The 16,910-nt window shown below is 47.1% G+C and overlaps 34 non-coding genes and 22 pseudogenes across 34 annotated transcripts; all 56 read right to left on the reverse strand.

Moving 5' to 3' along the window:
• Positions 1-256: 256 nt before the first annotated feature.
• LOC138456837 (5S ribosomal RNA) lies at positions 257-365 on the reverse strand (annotated as a pseudogene).
• Positions 366-471: 106 nt separating this feature from the next.
• LOC138455413 (5S ribosomal RNA) lies at positions 472-590 on the reverse strand (annotated as a pseudogene).
• Positions 591-696: 106 nt separating this feature from the next.
• Positions 697-815, reverse strand: LOC138462030 (5S ribosomal RNA). Its single transcript, XR_011264633.1, has one exon. It is a non-coding gene; the product is annotated as a 5S ribosomal RNA (ribosomal RNA).
• A 106-nt stretch (positions 816-921) lies between these two features.
• Positions 922-1,040, reverse strand: LOC138454026 (5S ribosomal RNA). The gene has a single exon (XR_011260721.1). It is a non-coding gene; the product is annotated as a 5S ribosomal RNA (ribosomal RNA).
• A 106-nt stretch (positions 1,041-1,146) lies between these two features.
• LOC138461332 (5S ribosomal RNA) lies at positions 1,147-1,265 on the reverse strand. Its single transcript, XR_011263952.1, has one exon. It is a non-coding gene; the product is annotated as a 5S ribosomal RNA (ribosomal RNA).
• A 463-nt stretch (positions 1,266-1,728) lies between these two features.
• Positions 1,729-1,837, reverse strand: LOC138456838 (5S ribosomal RNA; annotated as a pseudogene).
• Positions 1,838-1,943: 106 nt separating this feature from the next.
• Positions 1,944-2,062, reverse strand: LOC138455579 (5S ribosomal RNA; annotated as a pseudogene).
• A 106-nt stretch (positions 2,063-2,168) lies between these two features.
• LOC138455286 (5S ribosomal RNA) lies at positions 2,169-2,287 on the reverse strand. The gene has a single exon (XR_011261924.1). It is a non-coding gene; the product is annotated as a 5S ribosomal RNA (ribosomal RNA).
• A 106-nt stretch (positions 2,288-2,393) lies between these two features.
• On the reverse strand, positions 2,394-2,512 carry LOC138461333 (5S ribosomal RNA). Its single transcript, XR_011263953.1, has one exon. It is a non-coding gene; the product is annotated as a 5S ribosomal RNA (ribosomal RNA).
• A 463-nt stretch (positions 2,513-2,975) lies between these two features.
• On the reverse strand, positions 2,976-3,084 carry LOC138456839 (5S ribosomal RNA; annotated as a pseudogene).
• Positions 3,085-3,190: 106 nt separating this feature from the next.
• LOC138465125 (5S ribosomal RNA) lies at positions 3,191-3,309 on the reverse strand. The gene has a single exon (XR_011267700.1). It is a non-coding gene; the product is annotated as a 5S ribosomal RNA (ribosomal RNA).
• A 106-nt stretch (positions 3,310-3,415) lies between these two features.
• On the reverse strand, positions 3,416-3,534 carry LOC138454944 (5S ribosomal RNA). Its single transcript, XR_011261599.1, has one exon. It is a non-coding gene; the product is annotated as a 5S ribosomal RNA (ribosomal RNA).
• A 106-nt stretch (positions 3,535-3,640) lies between these two features.
• LOC138457959 (5S ribosomal RNA) lies at positions 3,641-3,759 on the reverse strand. The gene has a single exon (XR_011262332.1). It is a non-coding gene; the product is annotated as a 5S ribosomal RNA (ribosomal RNA).
• A 463-nt stretch (positions 3,760-4,222) lies between these two features.
• LOC138459468 (5S ribosomal RNA) lies at positions 4,223-4,331 on the reverse strand (annotated as a pseudogene).
• A 106-nt stretch (positions 4,332-4,437) lies between these two features.
• LOC138455536 (5S ribosomal RNA) lies at positions 4,438-4,556 on the reverse strand (annotated as a pseudogene).
• Positions 4,557-4,662: 106 nt separating this feature from the next.
• On the reverse strand, positions 4,663-4,781 carry LOC138454041 (5S ribosomal RNA). Its single transcript, XR_011260735.1, has one exon. It is a non-coding gene; the product is annotated as a 5S ribosomal RNA (ribosomal RNA).
• A 106-nt stretch (positions 4,782-4,887) lies between these two features.
• Positions 4,888-5,006, reverse strand: LOC138463830 (5S ribosomal RNA). The gene has a single exon (XR_011266415.1). It is a non-coding gene; the product is annotated as a 5S ribosomal RNA (ribosomal RNA).
• Positions 5,007-5,469: 463 nt separating this feature from the next.
• LOC138457655 (5S ribosomal RNA) lies at positions 5,470-5,578 on the reverse strand (annotated as a pseudogene).
• Positions 5,579-5,685: 107 nt separating this feature from the next.
• Positions 5,686-5,804, reverse strand: LOC138461021 (5S ribosomal RNA). Its single transcript, XR_011263666.1, has one exon. It is a non-coding gene; the product is annotated as a 5S ribosomal RNA (ribosomal RNA).
• Positions 5,805-5,910: 106 nt separating this feature from the next.
• On the reverse strand, positions 5,911-6,029 carry LOC138455062 (5S ribosomal RNA). The gene has a single exon (XR_011261707.1). It is a non-coding gene; the product is annotated as a 5S ribosomal RNA (ribosomal RNA).
• Positions 6,030-6,135: 106 nt separating this feature from the next.
• Positions 6,136-6,254, reverse strand: LOC138462569 (5S ribosomal RNA). The gene has a single exon (XR_011265165.1). It is a non-coding gene; the product is annotated as a 5S ribosomal RNA (ribosomal RNA).
• A 463-nt stretch (positions 6,255-6,717) lies between these two features.
• On the reverse strand, positions 6,718-6,826 carry LOC138456840 (5S ribosomal RNA; annotated as a pseudogene).
• Positions 6,827-6,932: 106 nt separating this feature from the next.
• Positions 6,933-7,051, reverse strand: LOC138463113 (5S ribosomal RNA). The gene has a single exon (XR_011265699.1). It is a non-coding gene; the product is annotated as a 5S ribosomal RNA (ribosomal RNA).
• Positions 7,052-7,157: 106 nt separating this feature from the next.
• Positions 7,158-7,276, reverse strand: LOC138455173 (5S ribosomal RNA). Its single transcript, XR_011261815.1, has one exon. It is a non-coding gene; the product is annotated as a 5S ribosomal RNA (ribosomal RNA).
• A 463-nt stretch (positions 7,277-7,739) lies between these two features.
• Positions 7,740-7,848, reverse strand: LOC138458784 (5S ribosomal RNA; annotated as a pseudogene).
• Positions 7,849-7,954: 106 nt separating this feature from the next.
• On the reverse strand, positions 7,955-8,063 carry LOC138457585 (5S ribosomal RNA; annotated as a pseudogene).
• A 106-nt stretch (positions 8,064-8,169) lies between these two features.
• Positions 8,170-8,288, reverse strand: LOC138463140 (5S ribosomal RNA). Its single transcript, XR_011265725.1, has one exon. It is a non-coding gene; the product is annotated as a 5S ribosomal RNA (ribosomal RNA).
• A 106-nt stretch (positions 8,289-8,394) lies between these two features.
• On the reverse strand, positions 8,395-8,513 carry LOC138463748 (5S ribosomal RNA). Its single transcript, XR_011266334.1, has one exon. It is a non-coding gene; the product is annotated as a 5S ribosomal RNA (ribosomal RNA).
• A 106-nt stretch (positions 8,514-8,619) lies between these two features.
• Positions 8,620-8,738, reverse strand: LOC138454037 (5S ribosomal RNA). Its single transcript, XR_011260732.1, has one exon. It is a non-coding gene; the product is annotated as a 5S ribosomal RNA (ribosomal RNA).
• A 106-nt stretch (positions 8,739-8,844) lies between these two features.
• On the reverse strand, positions 8,845-8,963 carry LOC138463353 (5S ribosomal RNA). The gene has a single exon (XR_011265940.1). It is a non-coding gene; the product is annotated as a 5S ribosomal RNA (ribosomal RNA).
• Positions 8,964-9,426: 463 nt separating this feature from the next.
• On the reverse strand, positions 9,427-9,535 carry LOC138458278 (5S ribosomal RNA; annotated as a pseudogene).
• Positions 9,536-9,641: 106 nt separating this feature from the next.
• On the reverse strand, positions 9,642-9,760 carry LOC138457493 (5S ribosomal RNA; annotated as a pseudogene).
• Positions 9,761-9,866: 106 nt separating this feature from the next.
• LOC138462031 (5S ribosomal RNA) lies at positions 9,867-9,985 on the reverse strand. The gene has a single exon (XR_011264634.1). It is a non-coding gene; the product is annotated as a 5S ribosomal RNA (ribosomal RNA).
• A 106-nt stretch (positions 9,986-10,091) lies between these two features.
• On the reverse strand, positions 10,092-10,210 carry LOC138463115 (5S ribosomal RNA). The gene has a single exon (XR_011265700.1). It is a non-coding gene; the product is annotated as a 5S ribosomal RNA (ribosomal RNA).
• Positions 10,211-10,316: 106 nt separating this feature from the next.
• Positions 10,317-10,435, reverse strand: LOC138454284 (5S ribosomal RNA). Its single transcript, XR_011260969.1, has one exon. It is a non-coding gene; the product is annotated as a 5S ribosomal RNA (ribosomal RNA).
• A 463-nt stretch (positions 10,436-10,898) lies between these two features.
• On the reverse strand, positions 10,899-11,007 carry LOC138458090 (5S ribosomal RNA; annotated as a pseudogene).
• Positions 11,008-11,113: 106 nt separating this feature from the next.
• Positions 11,114-11,222, reverse strand: LOC138457919 (5S ribosomal RNA; annotated as a pseudogene).
• A 106-nt stretch (positions 11,223-11,328) lies between these two features.
• Positions 11,329-11,447, reverse strand: LOC138459930 (5S ribosomal RNA). Its single transcript, XR_011262709.1, has one exon. It is a non-coding gene; the product is annotated as a 5S ribosomal RNA (ribosomal RNA).
• Positions 11,448-11,553: 106 nt separating this feature from the next.
• On the reverse strand, positions 11,554-11,672 carry LOC138455050 (5S ribosomal RNA). Its single transcript, XR_011261696.1, has one exon. It is a non-coding gene; the product is annotated as a 5S ribosomal RNA (ribosomal RNA).
• A 106-nt stretch (positions 11,673-11,778) lies between these two features.
• On the reverse strand, positions 11,779-11,897 carry LOC138454049 (5S ribosomal RNA). Its single transcript, XR_011260743.1, has one exon. It is a non-coding gene; the product is annotated as a 5S ribosomal RNA (ribosomal RNA).
• Positions 11,898-12,003: 106 nt separating this feature from the next.
• Positions 12,004-12,122, reverse strand: LOC138463354 (5S ribosomal RNA). Its single transcript, XR_011265941.1, has one exon. It is a non-coding gene; the product is annotated as a 5S ribosomal RNA (ribosomal RNA).
• A 463-nt stretch (positions 12,123-12,585) lies between these two features.
• On the reverse strand, positions 12,586-12,694 carry LOC138457760 (5S ribosomal RNA; annotated as a pseudogene).
• Positions 12,695-12,800: 106 nt separating this feature from the next.
• Positions 12,801-12,919, reverse strand: LOC138455414 (5S ribosomal RNA; annotated as a pseudogene).
• A 106-nt stretch (positions 12,920-13,025) lies between these two features.
• LOC138462034 (5S ribosomal RNA) lies at positions 13,026-13,144 on the reverse strand. Its single transcript, XR_011264636.1, has one exon. It is a non-coding gene; the product is annotated as a 5S ribosomal RNA (ribosomal RNA).
• Positions 13,145-13,250: 106 nt separating this feature from the next.
• LOC138454061 (5S ribosomal RNA) lies at positions 13,251-13,369 on the reverse strand. Its single transcript, XR_011260754.1, has one exon. It is a non-coding gene; the product is annotated as a 5S ribosomal RNA (ribosomal RNA).
• A 106-nt stretch (positions 13,370-13,475) lies between these two features.
• Positions 13,476-13,594, reverse strand: LOC138461334 (5S ribosomal RNA). The gene has a single exon (XR_011263954.1). It is a non-coding gene; the product is annotated as a 5S ribosomal RNA (ribosomal RNA).
• A 463-nt stretch (positions 13,595-14,057) lies between these two features.
• Positions 14,058-14,166, reverse strand: LOC138456841 (5S ribosomal RNA; annotated as a pseudogene).
• Positions 14,167-14,272: 106 nt separating this feature from the next.
• Positions 14,273-14,391, reverse strand: LOC138455709 (5S ribosomal RNA; annotated as a pseudogene).
• A 106-nt stretch (positions 14,392-14,497) lies between these two features.
• Positions 14,498-14,616, reverse strand: LOC138455283 (5S ribosomal RNA). Its single transcript, XR_011261921.1, has one exon. It is a non-coding gene; the product is annotated as a 5S ribosomal RNA (ribosomal RNA).
• A 106-nt stretch (positions 14,617-14,722) lies between these two features.
• On the reverse strand, positions 14,723-14,841 carry LOC138461335 (5S ribosomal RNA). The gene has a single exon (XR_011263955.1). It is a non-coding gene; the product is annotated as a 5S ribosomal RNA (ribosomal RNA).
• Positions 14,842-15,304: 463 nt separating this feature from the next.
• Positions 15,305-15,413, reverse strand: LOC138456842 (5S ribosomal RNA; annotated as a pseudogene).
• Positions 15,414-15,519: 106 nt separating this feature from the next.
• Positions 15,520-15,638, reverse strand: LOC138462035 (5S ribosomal RNA). The gene has a single exon (XR_011264637.1). It is a non-coding gene; the product is annotated as a 5S ribosomal RNA (ribosomal RNA).
• Positions 15,639-15,744: 106 nt separating this feature from the next.
• Positions 15,745-15,863, reverse strand: LOC138455178 (5S ribosomal RNA). Its single transcript, XR_011261820.1, has one exon. It is a non-coding gene; the product is annotated as a 5S ribosomal RNA (ribosomal RNA).
• A 106-nt stretch (positions 15,864-15,969) lies between these two features.
• LOC138453983 (5S ribosomal RNA) lies at positions 15,970-16,088 on the reverse strand. The gene has a single exon (XR_011260680.1). It is a non-coding gene; the product is annotated as a 5S ribosomal RNA (ribosomal RNA).
• A 463-nt stretch (positions 16,089-16,551) lies between these two features.
• LOC138458589 (5S ribosomal RNA) lies at positions 16,552-16,660 on the reverse strand (annotated as a pseudogene).
• A 106-nt stretch (positions 16,661-16,766) lies between these two features.
• LOC138458270 (5S ribosomal RNA) lies at positions 16,767-16,875 on the reverse strand (annotated as a pseudogene).
• Positions 16,876-16,910: the final 35 nt, after the last annotated feature.

Raw genomic sequence — 16,910 nt, forward strand, 5'->3', positions numbered from 1 at the left:
ACAATCAACACAATAATGGTTTTCTTTCATGCCTCTTGAAGGACTCAATATTCTCTGTACTGCATTACATGTGAAAGTCGATTTATTACCCATGAACACACTACCTGTATGCTAATTCTATGTAAAAAGGTAGCTCCAGCCCTCATGATGTTGTCCAACATTTCCGCTATAAAACGGTATACAATTATTTTGGAAACATACCAAATTTGAAAAATAATTGAGAAGTTGCGCAATTACTAATCATGGAGCACAAAAAAGCCTACAGCACCTGGTATTCCCAGGCAGTCTCCCATCCAGGTACTAACTAGGCCCGACCCTGCTTAGCTTCCGAGATCGGGCGCATTCAGTGTGGTGTGGCCGTAGGCTCTGGGCCTAGTGAGTTTTGTACTTTTAAGCATCTAGTCGGCTAGACCTTGCAGTTTTGAAAGGCAATTGTGAAATGGCTCACTTCCTGAACTTGGAGCACAAAAAAGCCTACAGCACCTGGTATTCCCAGGTGGTCTCCCATCCAGGTACTAACTAGGCCCGACACTGCTTAGCTTCCTTGATCAGACGAGATCGGGCGCAATCAGTGTGGTGTGGCCGTAGGCTCTGGGCCTAGTGAGTTTTGTACTTTTAAGCATCTAGTCAGCTAGACCTTGCAGTTTTGAAAGGCAATTGAGAAATGGCTCACTTCCTGAACTTGGAGCACAAAAAAGCCTACAGCACCTGGTATTCCCAGGCGGTCTCCCATCCAGGTACTAACGAGGCCCGACACTGCTTAGCTTCCGAGATCAGACGAGATCGGGCGCATTCAGTGTGGTGTGGCCGTAGGCTCTGGGCCTTGTGAGTTTTGTACTTTTAAGCATCTAGTCGGCTAGACCTTGCAGTTTTGAAAGGCAATTGAGAAATGGCTCACTTCCTGAACTTGGAGTACAAAAAAGCCTACAGCACCTGGTATTCCCAGGCGGTCTCCCATCCAGGTACTAACTAGGCCCGACACTGCTTAGCTTCTGAGATCAGACGAGATCAGGCGCATTCAGTGTGGTGTGGCCGTAGGCTCTGGGCCTAGTGAGTTTTGTACTTTTAAGCATCTAGTCGGCTAGACCTTGCAGTTTTAAAAGGCAATTGAGAAAGGGCTCACTTCCTGAACTTGGAGCACAAAAAAGCCTACAGCACCTGGTATTCCCAGGCGGTCTCCCATCCAGGTACTAACTAGGCCTGACACTGCTTAACTTCCGAGATCAGACGAGATCGGGTGCATTCAGTGTGGTGTGGCCGTAGGCTCTAGGAATGCTAAGAATATTACTCTTATGCATTTGCATTTAGTAAGCTAAGCCATGCAGCCACTTGCAACATGATACCACGCTCATCGCTCGATCAGGCTCGATCAGGCGAGATATATAAGACTGGTGGGCCCATTCAGGACTCCTATGTCTGGTAGGATAACTTTAATTCATCCATCCTGTGTCTGTTGCAGGGAGGTGGAGAGAACAATCAACACAATAATGGGTTTCTTTCATGCCTCTTGAAGGACTCAATATTCTCTGTACTGCATTACATGTGAAAGTCGATTTATTACCCATGAACACACTACCTGTATGCTAATTCTATGTAAAAAGGTAGCTCCAGCCCTCATGATGTTGTCCAACATTTCCGCTATAAAACGGGATACAATTATTTTGGAAACATACCAAATTTGAAAAATAATTGAGAAGTTGTGCAATTACTAATCATGGAGCACAATAAAGCCTACAGCACCTGGTATTCCCAGGCAGTCTCCCATCCAGGTACTAACTAGGCCCGACCCTGCTTAGCTTCCGAGATCGGGCGCATTCAGTGTGGTGTGGCCGTAGGCTCTGGGCCTAGTGAGTTTTGTACTTTTAAGCATCTAGTCGGCTAGACCTTGCAGTTTTGAAAGGCAATTGTGAAATGGCTCACTTCCTGAACTTGGAGCACAAAAAAGCCTACAGCACCTGGTATTCCCAGGTGGTCTCCCATCCAGGTACTAACTAGGCCCGACACTGCGTAGCTTCCGAGATCAGACGAGATCGGGCGCAATCAGTGTGGTGTGTCTGTAGTCTCTGGGCCTAGTGAGTTTTGTACTTTTAAGCATCTAGTCAGCTAGACCTTGCAGTTTTGAAAGGCAATTGAGAAATGGCTCACTTCCTGAACTTGGAGCACAAAAAAGCCTACAGCACCTGGTATTCCCAGGCAGGCTCCCATCCAGGTACTAACGAGGCCCGACACTGCTTAGCTTCCGAGATCAGACGAGATCGGGCACAATCAGTGTGGTGTGGCCGTAGGCTCTGGGCCTTGTGAGTTTTGTACTTTTAAGCATCTAGTCGGCTAGACCTTGCAGTTTTAAAAGGCAATTGAGAAAGGGCTCACTTCCTGAACTTGGAGCACAAAAAAGCCTACAGCACCTGGTATTCCCAGGCGGTCTCCCATCCAGGTACTAACTAGGCCTGACACTGCTTAACTTCCGAGATCAGACGAGATCGGGTGCATTCAGTGTGGTGTGGCCGTAGGCTCTAGGAATGCTAAGAATATTACTCTTATGCATTTGCATTTAGTAAGCTAAGCCATGCAGCCACTTGCAACATGATACCACGCTCATCGCTCAATCAGGCTCGATCAGGCGAGATATATAAGACTGGTGGGCCCATTCAGGACTCCTATGTCTGGTAGGATAACTTTAATTCATCCATCCTGTGTCTGTTGCAGGGAGGTGGAGAGAACAATCAACACAATAATGGGTTTCTTTCATGCCTCTTGAAGGACTCAATATTCTCTGTACTGCATTACATGTGAAAGTCGATTTATTACCCATGAACACACTACCTGTATGCTAATTCTATGTAAAAAGGTAGCTCCAGCCCTCATGATGTTGTCCAACATTTCCGCTATAAAACGGGATACAATTATTTTGGAAACATACCAAATTTGAAAAATAATTGAGAAGTTGCGCAATTACTAATCATGGAGCACAAAAAAGCCTACAGCACCTGGTATTCCCAGGCAGTCTCCCATCCAGGTACTAACTAGGCCCGACCCTGCTTAGCTTCCGAGATCGGGCGCATTCAGTGTGGTGTGGCCGTAGGCTCTGGGCCTAGTGAGTTTTGTACTTTTAAGCATCTAGTCGGCTAGACCTTGCAGTTTTGAAAGGCAATTGTGAAATGGCTCACTTCCTGAACTTGGAGCACAAAAAAGCCTACAGCACCTGGTATTCCCAGGCGGTCTCCCATCCAGGTACTAACGAGGCCCGACACTGCTTAGCTTCCGAGATCAGACAAGATCGGGCGCATTCAGTGTGGTGTGGCCGTAGGCTCTGGGCCTTGTGAGTTTTGTACTTTTAAGCATCTAGTCGGCTAGACCTTGCAGTTTTGAAAGGCAATTGAGAAATGGCTCACTTCCTGAACTTGGAGTACAAAAAAGCCTACAGCACCTGGTATTCCCAGGCGGTCTCCCATCCAGGTACTAACTAGGCCCAACACTGCTTAGCTTCTGAGATCAGACGAGATCAGGCGCATTCAGTGTGGTGTGGCCGTAGGCTCTGGGCCTAGTGAGTTTTGTACTTTTAAGCATCTAGTCGGCTAGACCTTGCAGTTTTGAAAGGCAATTGAGAAAGGGCTCACTTCCTGAACTTGGAGCACAAAAAAGCCTACAGCACCTGGTATTCCCAGGCGGTCTCCCATCCAGGTACTAACTAGGCCTAACACTGCTTAACTTCCGAGATCAGACGAGATCGGGTGCATTCAGTGTGGTGTGGCCGTAGGCTCTAGGAATGCTAAGAATATTACTCTTATGCATTTGCATTTAGTAAGCTAAGCCATGCAGCCACTTGCAACATGATACCACGCTCATCGCTCGATCAGGCTCGATCAGGCGAGATATATAAGACTGGTGGGCCCATTCAGGACTCCTATGTCTGGTAGGATAACTTTAATTCATCCATCCTGTGTCTGTTGCAGGGAGGTGGAGAGAACAATCAACACAATAATGGGTTTCTTTCATGCCTCTTGAAGGACTCAATATTCTCTGTACTGCATTACATGTGAAAGTCGATTTATAACCCATGAACACACTACCTGTATGCTAATTCTATGTAAAAAGGTAGCTCCAGCCCTCATGATGTTGTCCAACATTTCCGCTATAAAACGGGATACAATTATTTTGGAAACATACCAAATTTGAAAAATAATTGAGAAGTTGTGCAATTACTAATCATGGAGCACAAAAAAGCCTACAGCACCTGGTATTCCCAGGCAGTCTCCCATCCAGGTACTAACTAGGCCTGACCCTGCTTAGTTTCCGAGATCGGGCGCATTCAGTGTGGTGTGGCCGTAGGCTCTGGGCCTAGTGAGTTTTGTACTTTTAAGCATCTAGTCGGCTAGACCTTGCAGTTTTGAAAGGCAATTGTGAAATGGCTCACTTCCTGAACTTGGAGCACAAAAAAGCCTACAGCACCTGGTATTCCCAGGTGGTCTCCCATCCAGGTACTAACTAGGCCCGACACTGCTTAGCTTCCGAGATCAGACGAGATTGGGCGCAATCAGTGTGGTGTGTCCGTAGTCTCTGGGCCTAGTGAGTTTTGTACTTTTAAGCATCTAGTCAGCTAGACCTTGCAGTTTTGAAAGGCAATTGAGAAATGGCTCACTTCCTGAACTTGGAGCACAAAAAAGCCTACAGCACCTGGTATTCCCAGGCGGGCTCCCATCCAGGTACTAACGAGGCCCGACACTGCTTAGCTTCCGAGATCAGACGAGATCGGGCACATTCAGTGTGGTGTGGCCGTAGGCTCTGGGCCTTGTGAGTTTTGTACTTTTAAGCATCTAGTCGGCTAGACCTTGCAGTTTTAAAAGGCAATTGAGAAAGGGCTCACTTCCTGAACTTGGAGCACAAAAAAGCTTACAGCACCTGGTATTCCCAGGCGGTCTCCCATCCAGGTACTAACTAGGCCTGACACTGCTTAACTTCCGAGATCAGACGAGATCGGGTGCATTCAGTGTGGTGTGGCCGTAGGCTCTAGGAATGCTAAGAATATTACTCTTATGCATTTGCATTTAGTAAGCTAAGCCATGCAGCCACTTGCAACATGATACCACGCTCATCGCTCGATCAGGCTCGATCAGGCGAGATATATAAGACTGGTGGGCCCATTCAGGACTCCTATGTCTGGTAGGATAACTTTAATTCATCCATCCTGTGTCTGTTGCAGGGAGGTGGAGAGAACAATCAACACAATAATGGGTTTCTTTCATGCCTCTTGAAGGACTCAATATTCTCTGTACTGCATTACATGTGAAAGTCGATTTATTACCCATGAACACACTACCTGTATGCTAATTCTATGTAAAAAGGTAGCTCCAGCCCTCATGATGTTGTCCAACATTTCCGCTATAAAACGGGATACAATTATTTTGGAAACATACCAAATTTGAAAAATAATTGAGAAGTTGCGCAATTACTAATCATGGAGCACAAAAAAGCCTACAGCACCTGGTATTCCCAGGCAGTCTCCCATCCAGGTACTAACTAGGCCCGACCCTGCTTAGCTTCCGAGATCGGGCGCATTCAGTGTGGTGTGACTGTAGGCTCTGGGCCTAGTGAGTTTTGTACTTTTAAGCATCTAGTCGGCTAGACCTTGCAGTTTTGAAAGGCAATTGTGAAATGGCTCACTTCCTGAACTTGGAGCACAAAAAAAGCCTACAGCACCTGGTATTCCCAGGCGGTCTCCCATCCAGGTACTAACGAGGCCCGACACTGCTTAGCTTCCGAGATCAGATGAGATCGGGCGCATTCAGTGTGGTGTGGCCGTAGGCTCTGGGCATTGTGAGTTTTGTACTTTTAAGCATCTAGTCGGCTAGACCTTGCAGTTTTGAAAGGCAATTGAGAAATGGCTCACTTCCTGAACTTGGAGTACAAAAAAGCCTACAGCACCTGGTATTCCCAGGCGGTCTCCCATCCAGGTACTAACTAGGCCCAACACTGCTTAGCTTCTGAGATCAGACGAGATCAGGCGCATTCAGTGTGGTGTGGCCGTAGGCTCTGGGCCTAGTGAGTTTTGTACTTTTAAGCATCTAGTCGGCTAGACCTTGCAGTTTTGAAAGGCAATTGAGAAAGGGCTCACTTCCTGAACTTGGAGCACAAAAAAGCCTACAGCACCTGGTATTCCCAGGCGGTCTCCCATCCAGGTACTAACTAGGCCTAACACTGCTTAACTTCCGAGATCAGACGAGATCAGGTGCATTCAGTGTGGTGTGGCCGTAGGCTCTAGGAATGCTAAGAATATTACTCTTATGCATTTGCATTTAGTAAGCTAAGCCATGCAGCCACTTGCAACATGATACCACGCTCATCGCTCGATCAGGCTCGATCAGGCGAGATATATAAGACTGGTGGGCCCATTCAGGACTCCTATGTCTGGTAGGATAACTTTAATTCATCCATCCTGTGTCTGTTGCAGGGAGGTGGAGAGAACAATCAACACAATAATGGTTTTCTTTCATGCCTCTTGAAGGACTCAATATTCTCTGTACTGCATTACATGTGAAAGTCGATTTATTACCCATGAACACACTACCTGTATGCTAATTCTATGTAAAAAGGTAGCTCCAGCCCTCATGATGTTGTCCAACATTTCCGCTATAAAACGGGATACAATTATTTTGGAAACATACCAAATTTGAAAAATAATTGAGAAGTTGCGCAATTACTAATCATGGAGCACAAAAAAGCCTACAGCACCTGGTATTCCCAGGCAGTCTCCCATCCAGGTACTAACTAGGCCCGACCCTGCTTAGCTTCCGAGATCGGGCGCATTCAGTGTGGTGTGGCCGTAGGCTCTGGGCCTAGTGAGTTTTGTACTTTTAAGCATCTAGTCGGCTAGACCTTGCAGTTTTGAAAGGCAATTGTGAAATGGCTCACTTCCTGAACTTGGAGCACAAAAAAGCCTACAGCACCTGGTATTCCCAGGTGGTCTCCCATCCAGGTACTAACTAGGCCCGACACTGCTTAGCTTCTGAGATCAGACAAGATCAGGCGCATTCAGTGTGGTGTGGCCGTAGGCTCTGGGCCTAGTGAGTTTTGTACTTTTAAGCATCTAGTCGGCTAGACCGTGCAGTTTTAAAAGGCAATTGAGAAAGGGCTCACTTCCTGAACTTGGAGCACAAAAAAGCCTACAGCACCTGGTATTCCCAGGCGGTCTCCCATCCAGGTACTAACTAGGCCTGACACTGCTTAACTTCCAAAATCAGACGAGATCGGGTGCATTCAGTGTGGTGTGGCCGTAGTCTCTAGGAATGCTAAGAATATTACTCTTATGCATTTGCATTTAGTAAGCTAAGCCATGCAGCCACTTGCAACATGATACCACGCTCATCGCTCGATCAGGCTCGATCAGGCGAGATATATAAGACTGGTGGGCCCATTCAGGACTCCTATGTCTGGTAGGATAACTTTAATTCATCCATCCTGTGTCTGTTGCAGGGAGGTGGAGAGAACAATCAACACAATAATGGTTTTCTTTCATGCCTCTTGAAGGACTCAATATTCTCTGTACTGCATTTCATGTGAAAGTCGATTTATTACCCATGAACACACTACCTGTATGCTAATTCTATGTAAAAAGGTAGCTCCAGCCCTCATGATGTTGTCCAACATTTCCGCTATAAAACGGTATACAATTATTTTGGAAACATACCAAATTTGAAAAATAATTGAGAAGTTGCGCAATTACTAATCATGGAGCACAAAAAAGCCTACAGCACCTGGTATTCCCAGGCAGTCTCCCATCCAGGTACTAACTAGGCCCGACCCTGCTTAGCTTCGGAGATCGGGCGCATTCAGTGTGGTGTGGCCGTAGGCTCTGGGCCTAGTGAGTTTTGTACTTTTAAGCATCTAGTCTGCTAGACCTTGCAGTTTTGAAAGGCAATTGTGAAATGGCTCACTTCCTGAACTTGGAGCACAAAAAAGCCTACAGCACCTGGTATTCCCAGGCGGTCTCCCATCCAGGTACTAACAAGGCCCGACACTGCTTAGCTTCCGAGATCAGACGCATTCAGTGTGGTGTGGCCGTAGGCTCTGGGCCTTGTGAGTTTTGTACTTTTAAGCATCTAGTCGGCTAGACCTTGCAGTTTTGAAAGGCAATTGTGAAATGGCTCACTTCCTGAACTTGGAGCACAAAAAAGCCTACAGCACCTGATATTCCCAGGTGGTCTCCCATCCAGGTACTAACTAGGCCCGACACTGTTTAGCTTCCGAGATCAGACGAGATCGGGCGCAATCAGTGTGGTGTGGCCGTAGGCTCTGGGCCTAGTGAGTTTTGTACTTTTAAGCATCTAGTCAGCTAGACCTTGCAGTTTTCAAAGGCAATTGAGAAATGGCTCACTTCCTGAACTTGGAGCACAAAAAAGCCTACAGCACCTGGTATTCCCAGGCGGTCTCCCATCCAGGTACTAACGAGGCCCGACACTGCTTAGCTTCCGAGATCAGACGAGATCAGGCGCATTCAGTGTGGTGTGGCCGTAGGCTCTGGGCCTTGTGAGTTTTGTACTTTTAAGCATCTAGTCGGCTAGACCTTGCAGTTTTGAAAGGCAATTGAGAAATGGCTCACTTCCTGAACTTGGAGTACAAAAAAGCCTACAGCACCTGGTATTCCCAGGCGGTCTCCCATCCAGGTACTAACTAGGCCCGACACTGCTTAGCTTCTGAGATCAGACGAGATCAGGCGCATTCAGTGTGGTGTGGCCGTAGGCTCTGGGCCTAGTGAGTTTTGTACTTTTAAGCATCTAGTCGGCTAGACCTTGCAGTTTTAAAAGGCAATTGAGAAAGGGCTCACTTCCTGAACTTGGAGCACAAAAAAGCCTACAGCACCTGGTATTCCCAGGCGGTCTCCCATCCAGGTACTAACTAGGCCTAACACTGCTTAACTTCCGAGATCAGACAAGATCGGGTGCATTCAGTGTGGTGTGGCCGTAGGCTCTAGGAATGCTAAGAATATTACTCTTATGCATTTGCATTTAGTAAGCTAAGCCATGCAGCCACTTGCAACATGATACCACGCTCATCGCTCGATCAGGCTCGATCAGGCGAGATATATAAGACTGGTGGGCCCATTCAGGACTCCTATGTCTGGTAGGATAACTTTAATTCATCCATCCTGTGTCTGTTGCAGGGAGGTGGAGAGAACAATCAACACAATAATGGTTTTCTTTCATGCCTCTTGAAGGACTCAATATTCTCTGTACTGCATTACATGTGAAAGTCGATTTATTACCCATGAACACACTACCTGTATGCTAATTCTATGTAAAAAGGTAGCTCCAGCCCTCATGATGTTGTCCAACATTTCCGCTATAAAACGGTATACAATTATTTTGGAAACATACCAAATTTGAAAAATAATTGAGAAGTTGCGCAATTACTAATCATGGAGCACAAAAAAGCCTACAGCACCTGGTATTCGCAGGCAGTCTCCCATCCAGGTACTAACTAGGCCCGACCCTGCTTAGCTTCCGAGATCGGGCGCATTCAGTGTGGTGTGGCCGTAGGCTCTGGGCCTAGTGAGTTTTGTACTTTTAAGCATCTAGTCGGCTAGACCTTGCAGTTTTGAAAGGCAATTGTGAAATGGCTCACTTCCTGAACTTGGAGCACAAAAAAGCCTACAGCACCTGGTATTCCCAGGTGGTCTCCCATCCAGGTACTAACTAGGCCCGACACTGCTTAGCTTCCTTGATCAGACGAGATCGGGCGCAATCAGTGTGGTGTGGCCTTAGGGTCTGGGCCTAGTGAGTTTTGTACTTTTAAGCATCTAGTCAGCTAGACCTTGCAGTTTTGAAAGGCAATTGAGAAATGGCTCACTTCCTGAACTTGGAGCACAAAAAAGCCTACAGCACCTGGTATTCCCAGGCGGTCTCCCATCCAGGTACTAACGAGGCCCGACACTGCTTAGCTTCCGAGATCAGACGAGATCGGGCGCATTCAGTGTGGTGTGGCCGTAGGCTCTGGGCCTAGTGAGTTTTGTACTTTTAAGCATCTAGTCGGCTAGACCTTGCAGTTTTGAAAGGCAATTGTGAAATGGCTCACTTCCTGAACTTGGAGCACAAAAAAGCCTACAGCACCTGGTATTCCCAGGTGGTCTCCCATCCAGGTACTAACTAGGCCCGACACTGCTTAGCTTCTGAGATCAGACAAGATCAGGCGCATTCAGTGTGGTGTGGCCGTAGGCTCTGGGCCTAGTGAGTTTTGTACTTTTAAGCATCTAGTCGGCTAGACCGTGCAGTTTTAAAAGGCAATTGAGAAAGGGCTCACTTCCTGAACTTGGAGCACAAAAAAGCCTACAGCACCTGGTATTCCCAGGCGGTCTCCCATCCAGGTACTAACTAGGCCTGACACTGCTTAACTTCCAAGATCAGACGAGATCGGGTGCATTCAGTGTGGTGTGGCCGTAGTCTCTAGGAATGCTAAGAATATTACTCTTATGCATTTGCATTTAGTAAGCTAAGCCATGCAGCCACTTGCAACATGATACCACGCTCATCGCTCGATCAGGCTCGATCAGGCGAGATATATAAGACTGGTGGGCCCATTCAGGACTCCTATGTCTGGTAGGATAACTTTAATTCATCCATCCTGTGTCTGTTGCAGGGAGGTGGAGAGAACAATCAACACAATAATGGTTTTCTTTCATGCCTCTTGAAGGACTCAATATTCTCTGTACTGCATTACATGTGAAAGTCGATTTATTACCCATGAACACACTACCTGTATGCTAATTCTATGTAAAAAGGTAGCTCCAGCCCTCATGATGTTGTCCAACATTTCCGCTATAAAACGGTATACAATTATTTTGGAAACATACCAAATTTGAAAAATAATTGAGAAGTTGCGCAATTACTAATCATGGAGCACAAAAAAGCCTACAGCACCTGGTATTCCCAGGCAGTCTCCCATCCAGGTACTAACTAGGCCCGACCCTGCTTAGCTTCCGAAATCGGGCGCATTCAGTGTGGTGTGGCCGTAGGCTCTGGGCCTAGTGAGTTTTGTACTTTTAAGCATCTAGTCGGCTAGACCTTGCAGTTTTGAAAGGCAATTGTGAAATGGCTCACTTCCTGAACTTGGAGCACAAAAAAGCCTACAGCACCTGGTATTCCCAGGCGGTCTCCCATCCAGGTACTAACGAGGCCCGACACTGCTTAGCTTCCGAGATCAGACGCATTCAGTGTGGTGTGGCCGTAGGCTCTGGGCCTTGTGAGTTTTGTACTTTTAAGCATCTAGTCGGCTAGACCTTGCAGTTTTGAAAGGCAATTGTGAAATGGCTCACTTCCTGAGCTTGGAGCACAAAAAAGCCTACAGCACCTGGTATTCCCAGGTGGTCTCCCATCCAGGTACTAACTAGGCCCGACACTGCTTAGCTTCCGAGATCAGACGAGATCGGGCGCAATCAGTGTGGTGTGGCCGTAGGCTCTGGGCCTAGTGAGTTTTGTACTTTTAAGCATCTAGTCAGCTAGACCTTGCAGTTTTCAAAGGCAATTGAGAAATGGCTCACTTCCTGAACTTGGAGCACAAAAAAGCCTACAGCACCTGGTATTCCCAGGCTGTCTCCCATCCAGGTACTAACGAGGCCCGACACTGCTTAGCTTCCGAGATCAGACGAGATCGGGCGCATTCAGTGGGGTGTGGCCGTAGGCTCTGGGCCTTGTGAGTTTTGTACTTTTAAGCATCTAGTCGGCTAGACCTTGCAGTTTTGAAAGGCAATTGAGAAATGGCTCACTTCCTGAACTTGGAGTACAAAAAAGCCTACAGCACCTGGTATTCCCAGGCGGTCTCCCATCCAGGTACTAACTAGGCCCGACACTGCTTAGCTTCTGAGATCAGACGAGATCAGGCGCATTCAGTGTGGTGTGGCCGTAGGCTCTGGGCCTAGTGAGTTTTGTACTTTTAAGCATCTAGTCGGCTAGACCTTGCAGTTTTGAAAGGCAATTGAGAAAGGGCTCACTTCCTGAACTTGGAGCACAAAAAAGCCTACAGCACCTGGTATTCCCAGGCGGTCTCCCATCCAGGTACTAACTAGGCCTAACACTGCTTAACTTCCGAGATCAGACAAGATCGGGTGCATTCAGTGTGGTGTGGCCGTAGGCTCTAGGAATGCTAAGAATATTACTCTTATGCATTTGCATTTAGTAAGCTAAGCCATGCAGCCACTTGCAACATGATACCACGCTCATCGCTCGATCAGGCTCGATCAGGCGAGATATATAAGACTGGTGGGCCCATTCAGGACTCCTATGTCTGGTAGGATAACTTTAATTCATCCATCCTGTGTCTGTTGCAGGGAGGTGGAGAGAACAATCAACACAATAATGGTTTTCTTTCATGCCTCTTGAAGGACTCAATATTCTCTGTACTGCATTACATGTGAAAGTCGATTTATTACCCATGAACACACTACCTGTATGCTAATTCTATGTAAAAATGTAGCTCCAGCCCTCATGATGTTGTCCAACATTTCCGCTATAAAACGGTATACAATTATTTTGGAAACATACCAAATTTGAAAAATAATTGAGAAGTTGCGCAATTACTAATCATGGAGCACAAAAAAGCCTACAGCACCTGGTATTCCCAGGCAGTCTCCCATCCAGGTACTAACTAGGCCCGTCCCTGCTTAGCTTCCGAGATCGGGCGCATTCAGTGTGGTGTGGCCGTAGGCTCTGGGCCTAGTGAGTTTTGTACTTTTAAGCATCTAGTCGGCTAGACCTTGCAGTTTTGAAAGGCAATTGTGAAATGGCTCACTTCCTGAACTTGGAGCACAAAAAAGCCTACAGCACCTGGTATTCCCAGGTGGTCTCCCATCCAGGTACTAACTAGGCCCGACACTGCTTAGCTTCCTTGATCAGACGAGATCGGGCGCAATCAGTGTGGTGTGGCCGTAGGCTCTGGGCCTAGTGAGTTTTGTACTTTTAAGCATCTAGTCAGCTAGACCTTGCAGTTTTGAAAGGCAATTGAGAAATGGCTCACTTCCTGAACTTGGAGCACAAAAAAGCCTACAGCACCTGGTATTCCCAGGCGGTCTCCCATCCAGGTACTAACGAGGCCCGACACTGCTTAGCTTCCGAGATCAGACGAGATCGGGCGCATTCAGTGTGGTGTGGCCGTAGGCTCTGGGCCTTGTGAGTTTTGTACTTTTAAGCATCTAGTCGGCTAGACCTTGCAGTTTTGAAAGGCAATTGAGAAATGGCTCACTTCCTGAACTTGGAGTACAAAAAAGCCTACAGCACCTGGTATTCCCAGGCGGTCTCCCATCCAGGTACTAACTAGGCCCGACACTGCTTAGCTTCTGAGATCAGACGAGATCAGGCGCATTCAGTGTGGTGTGGCCGTAGGCTCTGGGCCTAGTGAGTTTTGTACTTTTAAGCATCTAGTCGGCTAGACCTTGCAGTTTTAAAAGGCAATTGAGAAAGGGCTCACTTCCTGAACTTGGAGCACAAAAAAGCCTACAGCACCTGGTATTCCCAGGCGGTCTCCCATCCAGGTACTAACTAGGCCTGACACTGCTTAACTTCCGAGATCAGACGAGATCGGGTGCATTCAGTGTGGTGTGGCCGTAGGCTCTAGGAATGCTAAGAATATTACTCTTATGCATTTGCATTTAGTAAGCTAAGCCATGCAGCCACTTGCAACATGATACCACGCTCATCGCTCGATCAGGCTCGATCAGGCGAGATATATAAGACTGGTGGGCCCATTCAGGACTCCTATGTCTGGTAGGATAACTTTAATTCATCCATCCTGTGTCTGTTGCAGGGAGGTGGAGAGAACAATCAACACAATAATGGGTTTCTTTCATGCCTCTTGAAGGACTCAATATTCTCTCTACTGCATTACATGTGAAAGTCGATTTATTACCCATGAACACACTACCTGTATGCTAATTCTATGTAAAAAGGTAGCTCCAGCCCTCATGATGTTGTCCAACATTTCCGCTATAAAACGGGATACAATTATTTTGGAAACATACCAAATTTGAAAAATAATTGAGAAGTTGTGCAATTACTAATCATGGAGCACAAAAAAGCCTACAGCACCTGGTATTCCCAGGCAGTCTCCCATCCAGGTACTAACTAGGCCCGACCCTGCTTAGCTTCCGAGATCGGGCGCATTCAGTGTGGTGTGGCCGTAGGCTCTGGGCCTAGTGAGTTTTGTACTTTTAAGCATCTAGTCGGCTAGACCTTGCAGTTTTGAAAGGCAATTGTGAAATGGCTCACTTCCTGAACTTGGAGCACAAAAAACCCTACAGCACCTGGTATTCCCAGGTGGTCTCCCATCCAGGTACTAACTAGGCCCGACACTGCTTAGCTTCCGAGATCAGACGAGATCGGGCGCAATCAGTGTGGCGTGTCCGTAGTCTCTGGGCCTAGTGAGTTTTGTACTTTTAAGCATCTAGTCAGCTAGACCTTGCAGTTTTGAAAGGCAATTGAGAAATGGCTCACTTCCTGAACTTGGAGCACAAAAAAGCCTACAGCACCTGGTATTCCCAGGCGGGCTACCATCCAGGTACTAACGAGGCCCGACACTGCTTAGCTTCCGAGATCAGACGAGATCGGGCACAATCAGTGTGGTGTGGCCGTAGGCTCTGGGCCTTGTGAGTTTTGTACTTTTAAGCATCTAGTCGGCTAGACCTTGCAGTTTTAAAAGGCAATTGAGAAAGGGCTCACTTCCTGAACTTGGAGCACAAAAAAGCCTACAGCACCTGGTATTCCCAGGCGGTCTCCCATCCAGGTACTAACTAGGCCTGACACTGCTTAACTTCCGAGATCAGACGAGATCGGGTGCATTCAGTGTGGTGTGGCCGTAGGCTCTAGGAATGCTAAGAATATTACTCTTATGCATTTGCATTTAGTAAGCTAAGCCATGCAGCCACTTGCAACATGATACCACGCTCATCGCTCGATCAGGCTCGATCAGGCGAGATATATAAGACTGGTGGGCCCATTCAGGACTCCTATGTCTGGTAGGATAACTTTAATTCATCCATCCTGTGTCTGTTGCAGGGAGGTGGAGAGAACAATCAACACAATAATGGGTTTCTTTCATGCCTCTTGAAGGACTCAATATTCTCTGTACTGCATTACATGTGAAAGTCGATTTATTACCCATGAACACACTACCTGTATGCTAATTCTATGTAAAAAGGTAGCTCCAGCCCTCATGATGTTGTCCAACATTTCCGCTATAAAACGGGATACAATTATTTTGGAAACATACCAAATTTGAAAAATAATTGAGAAGTTGCGCAATTACTAATCATGGAGCACAAAAAAGCCTACAGCACCTGGTATTCCCAGGCAGTCTCCCATCCAGGTACTAACTAGGCCCGACCCTGCTTAGCTTCCGAGATCGGGCGCATTCAGTGTGGTGTGGCCGTAGGCTCTGGGCCTAGTGAGTTTTGTACTTTTAAGCATCTAGTCGGCTAGACCTTGCAGTTTTGAAAGGCAATTGTGAAATGGCTCACTTCCTGAACTTGGAGCACAAAAAAGCCTACAGCACCTGGTATTCCCAGGCGGTCTCCCATCCAGGTACTAACGAGGCCCGACACTGCTTAGCTTCCGAGATCAGACGAGATCGGGCGCATTCAGTGTGGTGTGGCCGTAGGCTCTGGGCCTTGTGAGTTTTGTACTTTTAAGCATCTAGTCGGCTAGACCTTGCAGTTTTGAAAGGCAATTGAGAAATGGCTCACTTCCTGAACTTGGAGTACAAAAAAGCCTACAGCACCTGGTATTCCCAGGCGGTCTCCCATCCAGGTACTAACTAGGCCCAACACTGCTTAGCTTCTGAGATCAGACGAGATCAGGCGCATTCAGTGTGGTGTGGCCGTAGGCTCTGGGCCTAGTGAGTTTTGTACTTTTAAGCATCTAGTCGGCTAGACCTTGCAGTTTTGAAAGGCAATTGAGAAAGGGCTCACTTCCTGAACTTGGAGCACAAAAAAGCCTACAGCACCTGGTATTCCCAGGCGGTCTCCCATCCAGATACTAACTAGGCCTAACACTGCTTAACTTCCGAGATCAAACGAGATCAGGTGCATTCAGTGTGGTGTGGCCGTAGGCTCTAGGAATGCTAAGAATATTACTCTTATGCATTTGCATTTAGTAAGCTAAGCCATGCAGCCACTTGCAACATGATACCACGCTCATCGCTCGATCAGGCTCGATCAGGCGAGATATATAAGACTGGTGGGCCCATTCAGGACTCCTATGTCTGGTAGGATAACTTTAATTCATCCATCCTGTGTCTGTTGCAGGGAGGTGGAGAGAACAATCAACACAATAATGGTTTTCTTTCATGCCTCTTGAAGGACTCAATATTCTCTGTACTGCATTACATGTGAAAGTCGATTTATTACCCATGAACACACTACCTGTATGCTAATTCTATGTAAAAAGGTAGCTCCAGCCCTCATGATGTTGTCCAACATTTCCGCTATAAAACGGGATACAATTATTTTGGAAACATACCAAATTTGAAAAATAATTGAGAAGTTGCGCAATTACTAATCATGGAGCACAAAAAAGCCTACAGCACCTGGTATTCCCAGGCAGTCTCCCATCCAGGTACTAACTAGGCCCGACGCTGCTTAGCTTCCGAGATCGGGCGCATTCAGTGTGGTGTGTCCGTAGGCTCTGGGCCTAGTGAGTTTTGTACTTTTAAGCATCTAGTCGGCTAGACCTTGCAGTTTTGAAAGGCAATTGTGAAATGGCTCACTTCCTGAACTTGGAGCACAAAAAAGCCTACAGCACCTGGTATTCCCAGGCGGTCTCCCATCCAGGTACTAACGAGGCCCGACACTGCTTAGCTTCCGAGATCAGACGCATTCAGTGTGGTGTGGCCATAGGCTCTGGGCCTTGTGAGTTTTGTACTTTTAAGCATCT

Source organism: Ambystoma mexicanum, chromosome 4p (assembly GCF_040938575.1).
Source record: "Ambystoma mexicanum isolate Mex_15411 chromosome 4p, UKY_AmexF1_1, whole genome shotgun sequence".
Classification (NCBI taxonomy): Eukaryota; Metazoa; Chordata; class Amphibia; order Caudata; family Ambystomatidae; genus Ambystoma; species Ambystoma mexicanum.